The following is a 17566-nucleotide window of genomic DNA, read 5'->3' as shown; positions in this document are numbered from 1 at the left end:
GAAGTCAGAAACCTGTAGTTCAGTGGTTGTCGTTGGTTCAAATCTGTCATATTTGTTTTTCGTTAATTGTTTTGTTATAAATAAGGCCGTTAATTTTCTCAATTGAATTGTTTCATATTTTTCATGTCGGGGCCTTTTATAGCCGACTATACGGTATGAGTTTTTCTCATTGTTGAAGCCCGTACGGTTGCTTATAATTGCTTACATCCACTTTATTTGAACTTTGGTGGATAGTTGTCTCATTGGCAATCATACCTCATCTCCTTATTTTTATATCTATACACATTCAATAAATCCTTCATAATTTTACACTTTTTATATGTTTATATATGTTTAGCCCAGGGAGGAAACTGATTTTGATATGTCACATAAAAAATATGAAAATCGTATATAAAGGATATGTTTATGGCAAGCCGTTTTGGAAATCATTTTTAAATATTAATAAATCGAATTTATAATATTAGAAATTCGTATCATTTTTTAATATTAATAAATGAATTTCTAATATTGAACTCAGTGTCAGTGTCACACAAAAGAAATGTTCTAATTATCGTTTGTTGGCGGAGTAATAGGAGACTTCATTTGAACAAGTACAACAAGTACATTAAACGAAAAACTATTTATGCACCTGTTATTTGTACAATAAAAGGCTGATTGCAGGATAAATGTAATTGATCAGCAGGAAGTGTTTTTTAAGAGTCGGATTTCGGAGTTATTTTTGTCAGTATTGTTATTTTTCACCGATCTATTTCAGCTACAAGCTTGCAGTAACGTATGCTCATTATATATAAAAGCACTCAAACAACTCTTATATAGGTGGCGTATTTATTAATATTAAAAATCAACCTGAATATTTAATATCAAATATTCATTTTTTAATATTAAAAAAAATAAGATTATTTATTAATATTAGAAATATCATTTTTTAATATTAATAAATATGATTTATTTATTAATATCAAAAAGTATTTCTAATACTAATAAATCCAATTTATAATATTAAAAAATAAAACCTATTTATTAATATCAAAAAAATACTTTTTTCTTTTTACCAATTCATTTTCCGTTTCATAATTTTTCTCTGTTTTCTCTATTTTATACAGGAGGGAAGAAAATAATCATTACTTCCGTAAATGTATCTCACACCTGATTAAACAAACATTATCATATTGAAATATGTGGCCATATGTTTCTTATTCATTCAATTCAAATGCGATGATACGTTCATTCTATATATATAGACGTTTAGGAATATTTATACTTTTTTATAAGAAAATATATTGGTTTGATCATAATGACTGTTTGAGACTAGTCGTATCTTGTTTTCGATGTTACAACCACATTTTCAATTAGTAACCGGAGAGCATGATATGTAACAAAAACATATCCCTTGAACTACCATATTGCAAAAAATCACATTGTCTCTCCTCCGCGACTCGTACCGGGACCTCTGTTTTACAAGGCAGCGCTTTACTCGACTGAGCTAAAGAAGTGCGTCCATAGCTCAACCAAATATATATCTATTATTTAAGGGAAGCAATCCCGTCACCCCCGCCCCCTTAAGAGTCCTCTTACCATTATGACTTTCACAACACAAACCCTTGCTAAATATCCTCTATAACCACCATGGGTTTTTTTCGTTAGTCGCCAAATGTTACCGGAGAGCATTATTCTTGTCAGAAAATCACATTGTCTCTTCCGGGACTCGTACCCTGGACTACTGTGTTACAAGGCACCGATCTAACCGGTTGTGTAAATAAGTACTTCCCTAGCTCAACCGCTTACGACTGACAAAGTATCTACTATTCAAAAGAAGTAATCCCGTCACAAATATACCACAGATATATTTGCAATTGTAGGTATTGAGGTATTATTTTATATAATAATGAATTAATCCTGTCTTGGTAATTTCATATCCTGTTCTACGGACAAAGTACCAAGGGGGTAATACAAGAGTCATACAAATCATAAGAGGAAGAGCAACCTACAAATAAAGAGACTTAAAGGCTCATGAGAGAATGAATCGCTCATTTGTAGAAATATACAAATTTGATATATGTATTTACCTGTGTCGAGGTCATTCGGATCTTGTATTCAGAAACAGATGTCTTTTTACAAACTCACAGTCTTTTAAAGTGCATTCGAGTCAAATTAAGACTAAGAAATTACTTTTCTTCAGTGCCGGGTAACATTTCCTTTTATTACGTAAACACCAGAATAAAACAAATAATTTCACTAAAATATTCCATGACACAATAACAGAATAAGCAACCCGAATCTACAAAAACGGAGGGAACTTTGGTGGTCCTAAAGAACAAGCATTTTTGCTCCATTTGCAGCAGACGCTAGTGACAAGTAAATACGATGTTATGATGTTACGATGTCACAGAAAAAAGGAACATCGCCGTAGGCGTTTTTGATACAGATATTACATAATAACCAATTCATGATGGCTTTCGCAAACCTTTCGACGAGGTAAATACAGTTTTACAATAAAGGAATCATTCAATTTGGTTCAAATGTTTGTGTGCAAATAAACATAAAATAACGATATACGCTATTTTTACTGAAATTGGTGTCTGTCAGAACTTTTGACGATTAAGATATATATATATATATATATACATCTAAATATGTGACAACTTTACGACAGACGTTTTCCATTGGATAACCTGTGATTATTCAGGGCTAACACCATAAGTTATATATACTTCGTCTCAAATACAGCCATACAATGTTAGATCTGCATATTTGCGTAAGCTAGTTTTTGTTCTTCCCTGAGCGGGATTTGAACCCCTGCATCTGAGACATCGTGGCAAAACCACCTGCACTGCGTTCAGTGCCCAAGACCACTCGATCGTCCAACTAGGCTATATAAAAATATAGCTTTCTTTAGACGAGTTGTGCCTTTCCTCGTCGGCTTTATCTAGGGTTGTAACACAGAACATGATGTATAGTGGCAAGTAGATGGTTTACCATGCAGATTAGCTGTTTTGTGTCTGTCGTAAAGGATGATAAGTTTACTTGCCATGCCGTAAATTTTATCACATACGTCTAACTATATGACAACTTAAGTTATATGTATATATAGTGAAAAGTAAAAAGTACAGGTTCCAGCCCCGGTCGCATAGTAAGTAAAGAATTAGATTTACTCTAACATTGTTAGGTTGATTTTCTAGGCACTTTATATATGTGACCCGCCAAGGCATTTCAAGACTTATGGAAAGACAACGTCATTGTGAGAAAAACTTCGTCAAGAGAGTTGTCTCATTGGCTATCATACCACGTCTTCTTTTTACAGCGGATGACCGTAAGGGCATTCCGGTGTTATGTTGCCGCAGACATTTCTACCCACGTGACTTGCGTTTTTGACTGATAACCGAACGTATTTCGTATAATTACGCGGATATTATCGAGTGCAAAATAACATTCCTTATCGCTTGTTATATATTAATTTCATCAATAAATATTCATGAAAATAATTTTTAAGAACATAGATAAATGATATGAAAATGATTTGTCGTGAGAAATATATATATATATCAATTACAAATCAAGACTACCGAAAATTTGTGTTAACGCATGCGAAAGAATATCTCAAGAACGTTTTGCAACAAACGAGGGAAAATATGAATGCCTACTCAAATCCAATCTATTAGAAAAACGAATTATTACAGAAGAGTGTCCACCATGCACTTGCAATGCACTATCATTAGAATAGTAGAATAGAATGATATACAAATGGATAAAAATTATAGTTATGAGGAGAAAAGATTAGAAATGACACTCCGTAAATTTTACGGACACCATCACGAATTGGTTGATCTATACGATGTGTCTTTGTCTAAACTAACTAATGACATTTTTACCACGTCTTAGATTGTGGTTTAACATCTATGTCGTCTGTCTGCTAAGTACCGAACGTGACCTAATCCCGAATATGACTGCTATACCGAGAGTGAATTTACATTGCTATACGACGTGTCTCGGTATTTTGTACATCCAACATTTATGTTTTTATTTTTTGATGTTTTTGTTATGGTTTCTGTTGAATAATGTGTTATGTCGTATCGTTTGTTGTCCAAATAATTATAAAATTGCCCTACAATACCATCATTCTCATATATTCCCGAATATGACTGCTATACTGAATGTGAATTTACATTGCTGCGCGGCGTGTCTCGGTATTTTGTACATCCAACATTAATGGATTTATTTTGTTGTTTCTGTTATGGTTTATGTTGGATAATCTGTTATGGTTTAGGTTGGATAATCTGTTATATCTTATCGTTTGTAGTCAAAATAATTATAAAATTGCCTTTCAATACCATTATTGTCATGAAAATTGTTTGGACCAATATTGTGAAAATAATTGTATAAAGTTCCAGATTGCATGTTAGTTACGTAAGCGCGTCACTGTATTTGATATCCTGTGGTGTTTTTCGTTGATGGAGAATATGTTCGTTGTTGTTCTGTGGTTTGAATGTTGTGTCGACTATCATATTATTTGTTTGTGCGTTTCTCTATTATAAATGTTCTTGCGTGTGTTTGTGCTGTATTTCTGTCACGTAGTGTTTTAGCGATATTTCTTAACATTGGCACAAAGCGGGAGGTTTGGCATGCCATAAAACCAGGTTCAACCCACCATTTTTTCTTAAAATGTCCTGTACCAAGTCAGGAATATGGCAGTTGTTATCAAATAGTTCGTTTCTATGTGTGTTGGTGTTTTTGTTGCACTTCGGTGTTCCTGTTGTTCCTTTGTTTTCCTCTTATAGTTGATGTGTTTCCCTCGATTTTGGTTTGTAACCCGGATTTGTTTTCTCTAAATCGATTTATGACTTTTGAACACCGGTGTACTACTGTTGCCTTTATATATAAACCAGCAACTTTTTTTCACAAAAAAAACTTATGATTAAAATTGATCGTAATTTATACTGAAATGTGTATGACTTACGAGTATTTCTACTCTTTAAGATTTTTTGTGAAAATAGCCGCTGTTATACAAATTAATATAATATATAACAACAAACCAGATTATACTGATAACAAAGGATTATATCACTACAATATAATAGTTATTACGGTGAGGTTGAATTCCCTTTCCTTTATTCATCATACACACAGGAATTTGTCTCAGAAAAAAATATATCTATGTACCTTCACCCAACTTTCAGGTACAGAGATGTGATTTTTTTTCTGAGACAAGTGCTTGTGACCATCCACCAGAACTTGCGGTCATCCGATGTTCAGTACTTCAGTAGTTTGATTATATTAACTATATATAAACTTTATATAAAATTTCATATGGGGACATACACGTTTATTTCTATACTGAATTTATGTTTTGGATGCTTTTTAAATTGCATATGAAACTTATATAATTCAAAGCTTTAAGCTAAAACGAGCGAACTAATTATAAACGTCAAAGAGAAGATAGGACATTCTGTATATTTTACCATTTAGAATCTCTGTTTCAAAAACATGATTTTTTTAAAAAGAACTTTATTCTTCCGTATGTTATTGTACATCACATTTTCTAATGAATAATTTGTATACGGAAACATTCTTATATTCAATACAATCTCACCATGCATTCAATATAACATGTATGTGTAACATAGGAACAAACAATAATAATAATAAAAACATACGCATTCCATACAATAAGTCATATAGTCTTATGGTTTTAAGGGATGTATTTGAATGTAAAATATTTTATAGCCATCTTTTATACGATATAGTTTTTCATTTGCTTTAATATCCGACTTTTTAATCTAAAGAGCGTAGCCCTTTTAAACTATTTGTTATAGTTTGTTCTTATGTTGTACTGTTACTGTACTGTTACACTACTTCCACATGTTTGGGGGAGGGTTTGGCACAAGCAAACATGTTTAGCCATGGACTGTTTTCTGTTCTTTAATCGGGTTGTTGTCTCTTTGACATATTCCTTGTTTCCATTTTCTATTCTAAGTTTAACTTTGCCAAATTCTGTATGTGCCTGTCCGAAATCAGGAGTCTGTAATTTAGTGATTGTCGTTTGTTGCTGTATATCATATTTGTTTTTCGTTTATTGTTTTGTACATAAATCAGGCCGTTAGTTTTCATGTTTGAATTGTTTTACATTTGTCATTTCGGGGCCTTTTAAGCTAACTATGTGGTATGGATTGTGCTCATTGTTCAAGGTCGTACAGTGACCTTTATATAGTTGTTAATTCCTACGTCATTCGGTCTCTGCTGGAATGTTTTCACCTTATTTTTATAAAGGCATAGTCACTTAATACTCCCCCTCCCATCATATATTATTTTCAATGCTTTTGTCTACATAAGTGTGTCACGAGCTGTAAAATATTGTAGGTTCAATAAAAATACAAGCGTCTTAAAAGGATTTAAAGAAAGAATATGCGTTTATCTATACTGTAGTCGGTTGGTATAAAACGATTGACGTGAGTTCATGCGATGTACATGTACAATATTCCATAAATTAGTAATCAGAAAAGACCAGACACAGTATTTATCATAGACTCCAAAGATGTCGTAATATATGTTTGCATGGTAGATTTGAAGTATATTAGTAATTTACTTCCAGTTGCGGATCAAGGATTTTGAAAAGAGTGGGGTACCATGGCAACGTTATGAGTGGCATTTGAAAAAAGTTAATGCATTTACCAAATAGGTAGCTGCGTCCCAGCATCCCAAATAAAAAGAAAAAAAGAGAGGAACCAAATATAAAAATCCGTCTCTGACTTTCAATGATAATCTGAAGCCCGGTAAAAATGAAATAGGAGTTTAAAATAAAGCAATTATTTACCAATGTGTAACTGTTTTCAGATGGTTCCTCCAATTTCTAAAATCATTGTATTCCATATAATACTTCAATTGAATAATGTTTAATTGTCATTTCGAAGTATTTGTGAGAAAAAGGATTAACACTTTACCTTGGCTTCATTTTTTGCTGGCAACTACGTTATCGTTTGAAGTGAAAACATATTCGAATCTACATAACAAATGGATAAAAAAAATTAAAATGCTGTGATCTATAGATTTTCATAAAAGGAATCTAAATTACATCATAATAAATCTATCGTATTTTTAACGAGATTTTATTTTGTAAACTACTGCACATAAACTGTTACGCTTCGCATGCTATGTGGTGTAGAGACATTCATCTTAAATCTAAGTTAAAAGACAGATTAAAAAAAAAAGAAGCTTTTTTTGACAATTTTATACTAACTTTGTTAAAACAAGTTTGAATTCATTTTCTGGAAGAGAGCAAAGAACTGTTTGTATTGTAGTAAATTTTATTCATTTTGAAATTTGTATTCAAATATGTTGTTGAAGATTACTAAGCACTAATACAATATAATAACTATGTATTTTATAAATAAGTGCCTTCCATAATAAAAAGTCTTCATCGAATAGAAATTATCATCATGCCGAGATTCAAGAAGACTCATTGCATTGGTATTACAACAAATAGGTCAAAGTAACATGGCAGAGTGTTCTGTTTCAGTATGGACTGGATAAATGTGCAAAAAGCCGATTATAGACAATGTCCCCCCATAAGTCTGGAAATCTCGTTGCTAGTCATATATATACAGAACGTCTTTCCTGAACTTGTCACTTATTTAGAATATGTTTTATTCGCAATATGGTTCCTTTGGTATATTCATATTTTTGTTGTTGCGAAGACCATGATAAGGAAATCCTCAGTCAAGTTGAACGCACTGTTGCTTACATTAGATATCCCCTTAATGTCTACGTTCGAGAATATCTCAACATTATGTTGTAAGTGAATTGTTGTTATGTAATTTAATTTAAACTAGATCCTTTGTCACAAAAGAAGGCTTTGTGGTATCAAGAATGAAAAAAAACCAAACATTTAAGCGTTTGTATAAAGCATGTAATGCTAAAATGTATAGAAATTGGAGATATGAAACCTATGACAACTTGTTACAATAAAGTACTTTTTATTTAATCCGGTGTGAGAATGAATTTTTCACCCACTCGTTTAGAATGAACTTTTTGTTTTCTGTTTTTTTGTTTGTTAGTTGTTTGATATCAGCAAACATCTTTTTACACCGCCACATTCTGTATGTGCTTATCCAAGTCAGGAGTCTGTAATTCAGTTGTTGTCGTTGTTGCTGTATATCATATTTGTTTTGTTCATTTATTGTTTTGTACATATATCAGGCCGTTAGTTTTCCCGTTTCAATTGTTTTACATTTGTCATTTCGGGACCTTTTATAGCTGACTATGCGGTTTGGGTTTTGCTTATTGATGAAGGCCGTACGGTGACCTCTACGTCATTTTGTCTCTGGTGGAGAGTTGTCTCATTGGCAATCACACCACATCTGCTTATTTTTATACTGTATGACACGAATTCCTCCGCATGAAGCCTTTAAAAAAAAGTCGGTCAACCAGTACGAATAGCAGTCTCAACATAAAATGAACTAATGTACCAAACCAAACAAATCAGCTCCAAATCATGCATTACCAAAAAAAATGTCTCGAAAACAAGTATGCAGTGTTTATGAAGTCCAATGGGCTTAAGTCCGTCAAAGAACGGTCATATATATCAAACTAGCATATATACAAAAATTACCAGTGTCTATACAGTTAGCAAAGCTCTTAATCACACTGCGTCTAGGTACGTTGTGAAATAGTTAACAGTGACGATCAACGAATTGGTATCAACACCACAATCCCTACAGGATAAAACATTTAGCATAACACCAAAATTCCTTCAGGATAAAGCATTGAACACAATACCACAATCCGTACAGTATAAAACATTGAACACAACACCACTATCCCTACAGGATAAAACATTGAACACAATACCACAATCGCTACAGGAGATACCAAAATCCCTACAGTATAAAGCATTTAACACAACACCACAACCCCTACAGTATAAAACATTGAAAACAACACCACAACCCCTACAGTATAAAACATTGAAAACAACACCACGATCCCTACATCACAAAATATTGAACACAACACCACTATCCCTCCAGGATAAAACATTGAACACAACACCACAATCCCTACAGTATAAAGCATTGAACACAACACCACAATCCCTACAGTATAAAACATTGAACACAACACCACTATCCGTACATTATAAAATATTGAAATCAACACCAATATCCCTCCAGGATAAAACATTGAACACAACACCAAAATCCCTACAGTATAAAGCATTGAACACAACACCACAATCCCTACAGTATAAAACATTGAACACAACACCACTATCCGTACATCATAAAACATTGAAATCAACACCAATATCCCTCCAGGATAAAACATTGAACACAACACCACAATCCCTACAGTATAAAGCATTTAACAGAACACCACAATCCCTATAGTATAAAGCATTTAAAGGGAAATCACACTATTGTTTATACGCATCGCTCTCGGCGCCGCTATAGTGTCGTGACCGTATTATGACGTCGCCGTTTTCAAGTCCGTCGTAAAGGTTGCTAATTTCTAAAATGGCGGCCCGCTCAAAGGGACGTTCACTAAAGCAAGAGAAAGCAAATGACGTGCAAAAAAAAGGAAAATGCTACTCGAAGTTGACAAAATGTATGGCAAAAAAATAGCCGAAAGTGGTCTTGATATGATCTTGATATGAATTACCTTACGATTGGGTTTAATTCAAATGAGTTACTCTCTTTAAATAAAGATATGATTATTATTATTATTATTATTATTATTATTATTATTATTGAATTAGTATTTACATACAATACCATTTATACAATTATTTTTCTTAAAGGTTTATTAATTTCACCGAAAAATATTGTTAGACATGAGAAATATCAACATTTTTTGTTGATCTGGTCTTTATTATTTGTAGCGAAATCCGTCGGCTCAACTTTTTTTTGTAGAAAAACTTGTTTTATTGACTGTAAAGTTTATATTTTCATATATTAACATATTTATTGATCTCGCAGATTTCTTTGTTTCACGAAGAAAAAAATATTTAAAAACAAAAGAGATATTTATGACACTTTTTGTCGATCATTTCAGTATAATCAAAGCGTACATCGGCGAATGTGAAATCCGTCGGGTCAACTTTTTTTTTTAGAAAAACATTTTGTTTTACTATAAAGTTTAAATTTTCATATAAGATAACTATTAATCTCGCAGATTTCTTAGTTGTATGAAAAAATATTGTAAAGCAAAAGAGATATTTATAACACTTTTTGTCGATCATTTCAGTATAGTCAAAGCGTACATCGGCGAATGTGAAATCCGTCCGGTCAACTTTTTTTTTTAGAAAAACATTTTGTTTTACTATAAAGTTTAAATTTTCATATAAGATAACTATTAATCTCGCAGATTTCTTAGTAGTATGAAAAAATATTGTAAAACAAAAGAGATATTACTAGTAACACTTTTTGTCGATCAGTTCAATATATGTAAAGCGTACATCAGTGAGTGTGAAATCCGTCCGGTCAACTTCTTTGTTAGATTTTCATAAAATATAGTCTAATATTTCCAAGGTCTTCAAATATTAAAAAAATCTATCAAATAACAAAAAAGTTCTGACTATTTATATTTGATTTTTTGGTGTTTTAACGCCACTTTTAAGCACCGCTTTTGGGCTATTTCGTGGCGGCCAGTTTTTATTGGTGGAGGAAGCCGGAGTGCCCGGAGAAAACCACCGACCTTCGATAGGAAAACTGACAATCCTAGTCAATTAAGATTGGAGTCGAGTGCACCCGCACGAGCAGGGTTCGAACTCATAACCTGAGTGTTGACTGGCTAGTGATTACAGTAGTAACTACTTGGACCACTCGGCCACCTGACTATTTATATCTCATCCGGTCAATACGGGCAATTGTACTGTCATTAGTGTAACCCACCTGTTGGCAACGTATCGTCCCGATGCGGTATGTGGGAATATACTGGGAAAAAAAATAACAATATACCAAGAGTAACAGCATGTAAGCGTACAGCTTCCGGAATTTGTAGTTTTCTGTCCAACAGAGGGATGTAAATAAGAACAATGAGTTTCGATGTACTCAATCTTCCTTTAATGCTTTGTACAGGCTTACATAATTTTGGCACGAAAAACAATCATATTTTGTAGTATTTCTTCAAACTGTCAATTATAGCGAACTGTACGACCAGCAAGTTAACAAATAAGGCCGCTAGACGTCAGAGCAATCTGAGATTCAAACACTATGCATAGTTATTTTTGTACTATTGATGACCGTACTGCCTACAACAACAACAAAATATCCACACTGTGTATTTGGCTTTACAAGTCTCCAACAAGAGAAATATTTAACACACACACATGTATTTATGTAGCGTAACATGTCTTTCAGAGTGCTAATCTGTAACCATCACATTAAGGTCCGTCTTGTGAAAGAGTATTCATCTCCTATAGAAAAAAAAATTGTGCTGATATTCATGTTATATTTGCCACTGAAATTTTTGCAAAAATCAAGAAAAAAACGAAAACAAAAACAAAAACAAAAACAAAAACAAAAACAAAACAAAAACTAGTAGGTCAGATGTAGGTTCGTGTTCAGATCACTCAATGTGATCACTTGCATGTCAACAAACAGTGATATAGGGAGATTGTCAGATTCCGATCATGACTGTAAAGGACAACCATTTGTTTAATACAAAGATAGCCGATTCACTCTTGATACCTTGGTTCTTTAAAAAACAAAATGGCCAACATGATATAGCAGAGTGCTGAAAGTGGCACACACAATCAATCAGTTATTTTCAAATTACCTATCATTAATCAGTTTTGGCAAAAAAAGTATATAGGCTATACCATACTGAAACATAAATGTGATAAAAGAATATACAATTCAAGAAAGAGAGGTGCACCAACAGAAAATAGAAACTGCAATCTTTCTTTTAATTTCATCGGATCTCAAAACTTTAACTCTTACCAGAATTTTTTTCTATCTCACAGTATAATTCGGAAGTTTCTAAGTGGAACTCAAGTTTTAACTTGAAATCTTACTCGAATTAACATTCGAACTAAAAATAAAACTGGAACTTTAACTCAAAATTTAGCTGGAACTCGAACTCTTATTCTACCTCAAAGGTTATCCACACTCTCATTTGTCATCTGATAAAAAAATTCGTAAGGGTTCCACGGAACCCAGTGTCTCGCCTACTTTTGCTGTTAATCGCAGGCTCAACAAAAATGAGGAAAAAATCACTAAAAATATTCCTCTCGATACTATCTTTTGATTGTAAGAAACTTCTGTCCAAGTTTGGTATAAATCTAGGATAGTTTATGGATCTAATAAATGTTTTGAAAACTTTAACTGCATACTGTATGTAATGTTATCTGGAAGAAAAACTAAGTCCATTTAAAAGTAAAATACGGATAAACAGGTACAAAATTCTGACAAAATTTCCTTCCAGATACGAGCTTCTGTCCAAGTTTGGTACATATCCAGGATAGTTTAAGAAAGTTATTAAAATCTTAAAAACGTTAACCAAAGAGTAAATGTATTGTTTCCTGGCAGAAAAACTAAGCCAATTTATAAGTCAAATATGGAAAAACAGGAATTTTATTTTTACAAAATTTACTTCTGGATACTATCTTATGATCATAAACAAGCTTCTGTCCAAGTTTGGTAGAAATCCAGGATAGTTTAAGAAAGTTATAAAAACTTCAAAAACTTTAACCGCAGAGTGAATATTTGTAGACGCCGCCGCCGCCGACGACGACGACGCCGACGCCGACGACGGAATGTAGGATCGCTATGTCTCGCTTTTTCGACTAAAGTCGAAGGCTCGACAAAAAACTAGAGTTAGATAAAATATATCAACATGTTCAATTAACTCTAAATTATCGGATGCATTGTATTTCTCATAACATACCAAAGTTGAGCGATTAATCGAACGGTAATAAAATATGTGTAATACATAAGGTTTTAATACATAGGCGTTGAACATTGAACATATTATGCACAATGAACATGAAACGATGTATGAAAAATGGGTGCGGGATGATAGAACTCAGAAAAAAATTTGGTTTCCACAGTTCGAATAAATTATGAAGCGTTGTGTAATTACGGAAATGTTAACCAATTTTAAATTCCTACCGACAATAGGTTTCTTTTAACGTGCTGAGTTTGTGGCATTTTTAACATGGCATTTCAGGTTTTATCTTCCCGGTGCGAACGGACAAGCTAGTGAAATTATGGTAACGAAATTATTCTGCCTGCAGTCTAAAAGGAACGTGTTACTTTTCAGCCCGGATACCCTCAGTCTTCCGAGGTAGAAGATTCTTTATCTGGAAGCCGAAAATTATTTCTATAATACGGCATGAGGCAAAAATTCGTTTTCCACATACAACAAATGCAATTAAAAAAATGAGATGACTTCAACTTTGACAATTACTTTATGATAAACTGTTATTGTATCTATGTTTAACGATTCGATAGATTGATAAAAATATCAATGAATAATAAAAATACCTTAAAAAATGTTCAAAAATGATATTATATTTTGTAGTGAAAAGGTTTAATTTAACCAAAGCGTTGCAAGAAATGCTGTTATGCCAGCAACGTCGTTCTATAACGTTAACAGAAAAGGTTATAGTTCCCGCCAAAATTCAATAATAAGATTATTTTCGTTTTAGCGGATTTAAAACATCGGTGACCCCCCTTTTTTATTTATGCTTTTAAAATCTTTTCTGAAGCTGCTACTTATGCAGAAGTTTAAATGGAAAAACATTAGTCGATTTTTTTTATTTCAAGAAAAATCTATTATAAATAGCAATTAAAAATGGCGGGAAATGTTCAAAGGCCTTCAAAAATAAGGAAACCGAGACAAATAAATGTTCATAAGGTACAAGTTACATTTGACCGTTTTTGTTATTCCAGTTAAACATCGTTTTTCAATAAGTTTGTCTTTTTTTAGCAATAAAGAGCGCTATTTCTATATTTCGTTATAACGCGATTCTTTAAGTTTTGATGACGTCGTATCTCGAAAACAACATCGGTGACCCCAATTTTTTTTCCGCCTAAAATATTTCAATAAGTATGATCTGTCTACATGCAAAATTTCAATGAATTATTATTAGTAGTATAAATAGTGTGATTTCCCTTTAACACAACACCGCAATCCCTACAGTATAAACATTGAACATATCACCACAATCACTACAGTATAAAACTGAACACAACACCACTTTTCCTACAGTAAAAAATATTGAACACAACACCATAATTCCTACAGTATAAAACATTGAACACAAAACCACTATCCGTACAGTATAAAACATTGAACACAAAACCACTATCCGTACAGTATAAAACATTGAACACAAAACCACTATCCGTACAGTATAAAACATTGAACACAAAACCACTATCCGTACAGTATAAAACATTGAACACAAAACCACTATCCGTACAGTATAAAACATTGAACACAAAACCACTATCCGTACAGTATAAAACATTGAACACAAAACCACTATCCGTACAGTATAAAACATTGAACACAAAACCACTATCCGTACAGTATAAAACATTGAACACAAAACCACTATCCGTACAGTATAAAACATTGAACACAAAACCACTATCCGTACAGTATAAAACATTGAACACAAAACCACTATCCGTACAGTATAAAACATTGAACACAAAACCACTATCCGTACAGTATAAAACATTGAACACAAAACCACTATCCGTACAGTATAAAACATTGAACACAAAACCACTATCCGTACAGTATAAAACATTGAACACAAAACCACTATCCGTACAGTATAAAACATTGAACACAAAACCACTATCCGTACAGTATAAAACATTGAACACAAAACCACTATCCGTACAGTATAAAACATTGAACACAAAACCACTATCCGTACAGTATAAAACATTGAACACAAAACCACTATCCGTACAGTATAAAACATTGAACACAACACCACTATCCGTACAGTATAAAACATTGAACACAAAACCACTATCCCTACAGTATAAAACATTGAACACAACACCATAATTCCTACAGTATAAAACATTGAACACAAAACCACTATCCCTACAGTATAAAACATTGAACACAAAACCACTATCCCTACAGTATAAAACATTGAACACAAAACCACTATCCGTACAGTATAAAACATTGAACACAAAACCACTATCCGTACAGTATAAAACATTGAACACAAAACCACTATCCGTACAGTATAAAACATTGAACACAAAACCACTATCCGTACAGTATAAAACATTGAACACAAAACCACTATCCGTACAGTATAAAACATTGAACACAAAACCACTATCCCTACAGTATAAAACATTGAACACAACACCATAATTCCTACAGTATAAAACATTGAACACAAAACCACTATCCCTACAGTATAAAACATTGAACACAAAACCACTATCCGTACAGTATAAAACATTGAACACAAAACCACTATCCGTACAGTATAAAACATTGAACACAAAACCACTATCCGTACAGTATAAAACATTGAACACAAAACCACTATCCGTACAGTATAAAACATTGAACACAAAACCACTATCCGTACAGTATAAAACATTGAACACAAAACCACTATCCGTACAGTATAAAACATTGAACACAAAACCACTATCCGTACAGTATAAAACATTGAACACAAAACCACTATCCGTACAGTATAAAACATTGAACACAAAACCACTATCCGTACAGTATAAAACATTGAACACAAAACCACTATCCGTACAGTATAAAACATTGAACACAAAACCACTATCCGTACAGTATAAAACATTGAACACAACACCACTATCCGTACAGTATAAAACATTGAACACAAAACCACTATCCCTACAGTATAAAACATTGAACACAACACCATAATTCCTACAGTATAAAACATTGAACACAAAACCACTATCCCTACAGTATAAAACATTGAACACAAAACCACTATCCGTACAGTATAAAACATTGAACACAAAACCACTATCCGTACAGAATAAAACATTGAACACAACACCACTATCCGTACAGTATAAAACATTGAACACAAAACCACTATCCGTACAGTATAAAACATTGAACACAACACCACTATCCCTACATTATAAAACATTGAACACAACACCACTATCCCTACATTATAAAACATTGAACATACAATACAACATACACCACCACAATTCCTAAAAGATAAAATATTTTAAACAACACCGCAATCCATACTGGATAAAACATTGAACACAACACCACATTTCCTACAGTATAAAACATTGAACACAACACCACAATCCCTACAGTATAAAACATTGAACACAACACCACAATCTCTAAAGGATAAAACATTGAACACAACACCACAATTCCTACTGGATAAAACATTGAAAAGACAATCACAGATGAGGTTCCTGATTTGGAACAGGCCCGAAAAACTGACCGTTTATCTTTGGATTACCAATTTTCCTATAGGTCATCTGTGAATTAGTTTACAAATGACCAGTGTCCTTTAAGGAACACATTGTCTTGTCCTGTTTACATTGAAGGACATCCAGGACCACTGTTTCGTCGTTTGTTTCTCTTCACGTCGAGAATGGCATTCGTCTTTGTTTACGTCGAGAGACAATTGCCTTTGAACTCTTTGAATATACAAAACATGCCAAACGAAATAACTCGGACTTGTTTCGTGTTAATGATATCTGAAAATTTCTATTTGTTGACTTTTGACTTTAATTTAACAAAATTGTGACATATTTGATTTTATTGATTTTATTACGCATATATATATAAATTGTATTGATTTAGTACATATTTTCCCATCTCATTCAGTTTAGACGGCGTAATGTCGGTATTTAAATGGGGAATTAAGCAATTTCCTCGTATTGCTCACTGGACTATTTATACATTATGTTTATTGAAATCTGTCACATCAAGTATAAAGATACGACTATGTATGGTAAACACAAAATCGATACAATAAAGGTCAAACCGATACAATAAAGGTCAAACCGATAAGAAATTAGGTATTTATCAGTGCAATGTATACTTATATATGATAAAAAAATGTGTTCGTGTTTTCTTATGTTTATGTGCATAGATAATATTATAAAATAAAATTTTGAAATAAAACAAAAGTTTAACCAGATCATATGTGTTAGAAGTCATCCAAGGATGATCATATTATAAAGGATCAAATTAAAAATATTTATGAACTCAATAATAACTAATAATGATGACTTTAAAAAAAAACCCAAAAATTAACAATCAAAGAATCAAAGAAAATTAGAGAATAAGTGGACCAATTCCACCACAAACAGGATAGTGAACTTTGGTATGTTCCTGAATAGATTTTGACTTGTGCCGGATACCTTGTGATAAATAAACGTTATAAGCCAGGAATGAGGAAATCCGACAGACTTCATACTCCTACAAGAGAATTTGTTATAAACAGTTAGATATTGCTTTTGTTTTTTTTCGTCTAAGATCGTGAACAAGTTCAATACTATGTAAAAGATTTCTAGAAAAAAAACCAGATAGACATAAATTGCAAGGCATCAATTTT

At 32.7% G+C, this 17566-nt stretch overlaps 1 protein-coding gene across 6 annotated transcripts in view; it reads right to left on the bottom strand.

Moving 5' to 3' along the window:
* LOC127737945 (beta-1,3-galactosyltransferase brn-like) overlaps positions 1-17566 on the bottom strand; it is a 45466-nt gene that overhangs the window by 25659 nt on the left and 2241 nt on the right. For 2 of the 6 annotated variants that reach the window (XM_052248913.1, XM_052248914.1), the window contains exon 2: positions 6936-6994. The exons of 2 other annotated variants lie outside the window; for them this stretch is intronic. The gene's annotated coding sequence lies outside the window, so the exon portion shown is untranslated. 2 more of the 6 variants (XM_052248915.1, XM_052248916.1) reach the window with 2 other exon arrangements.

The sequence above is a fragment of the Mytilus californianus genome, unplaced genomic scaffold (assembly GCF_021869535.1).
Source record: "Mytilus californianus isolate M0D057914Y unplaced genomic scaffold, xbMytCali1.0.p SCAF_4, whole genome shotgun sequence".
Classification (NCBI taxonomy): Eukaryota; Metazoa; Mollusca; class Bivalvia; order Mytilida; family Mytilidae; genus Mytilus; species Mytilus californianus.
The sequence above is the reverse complement of the archived record's forward strand: the minus strand, read 5'-3'. Positions and strand labels throughout refer to the sequence as shown.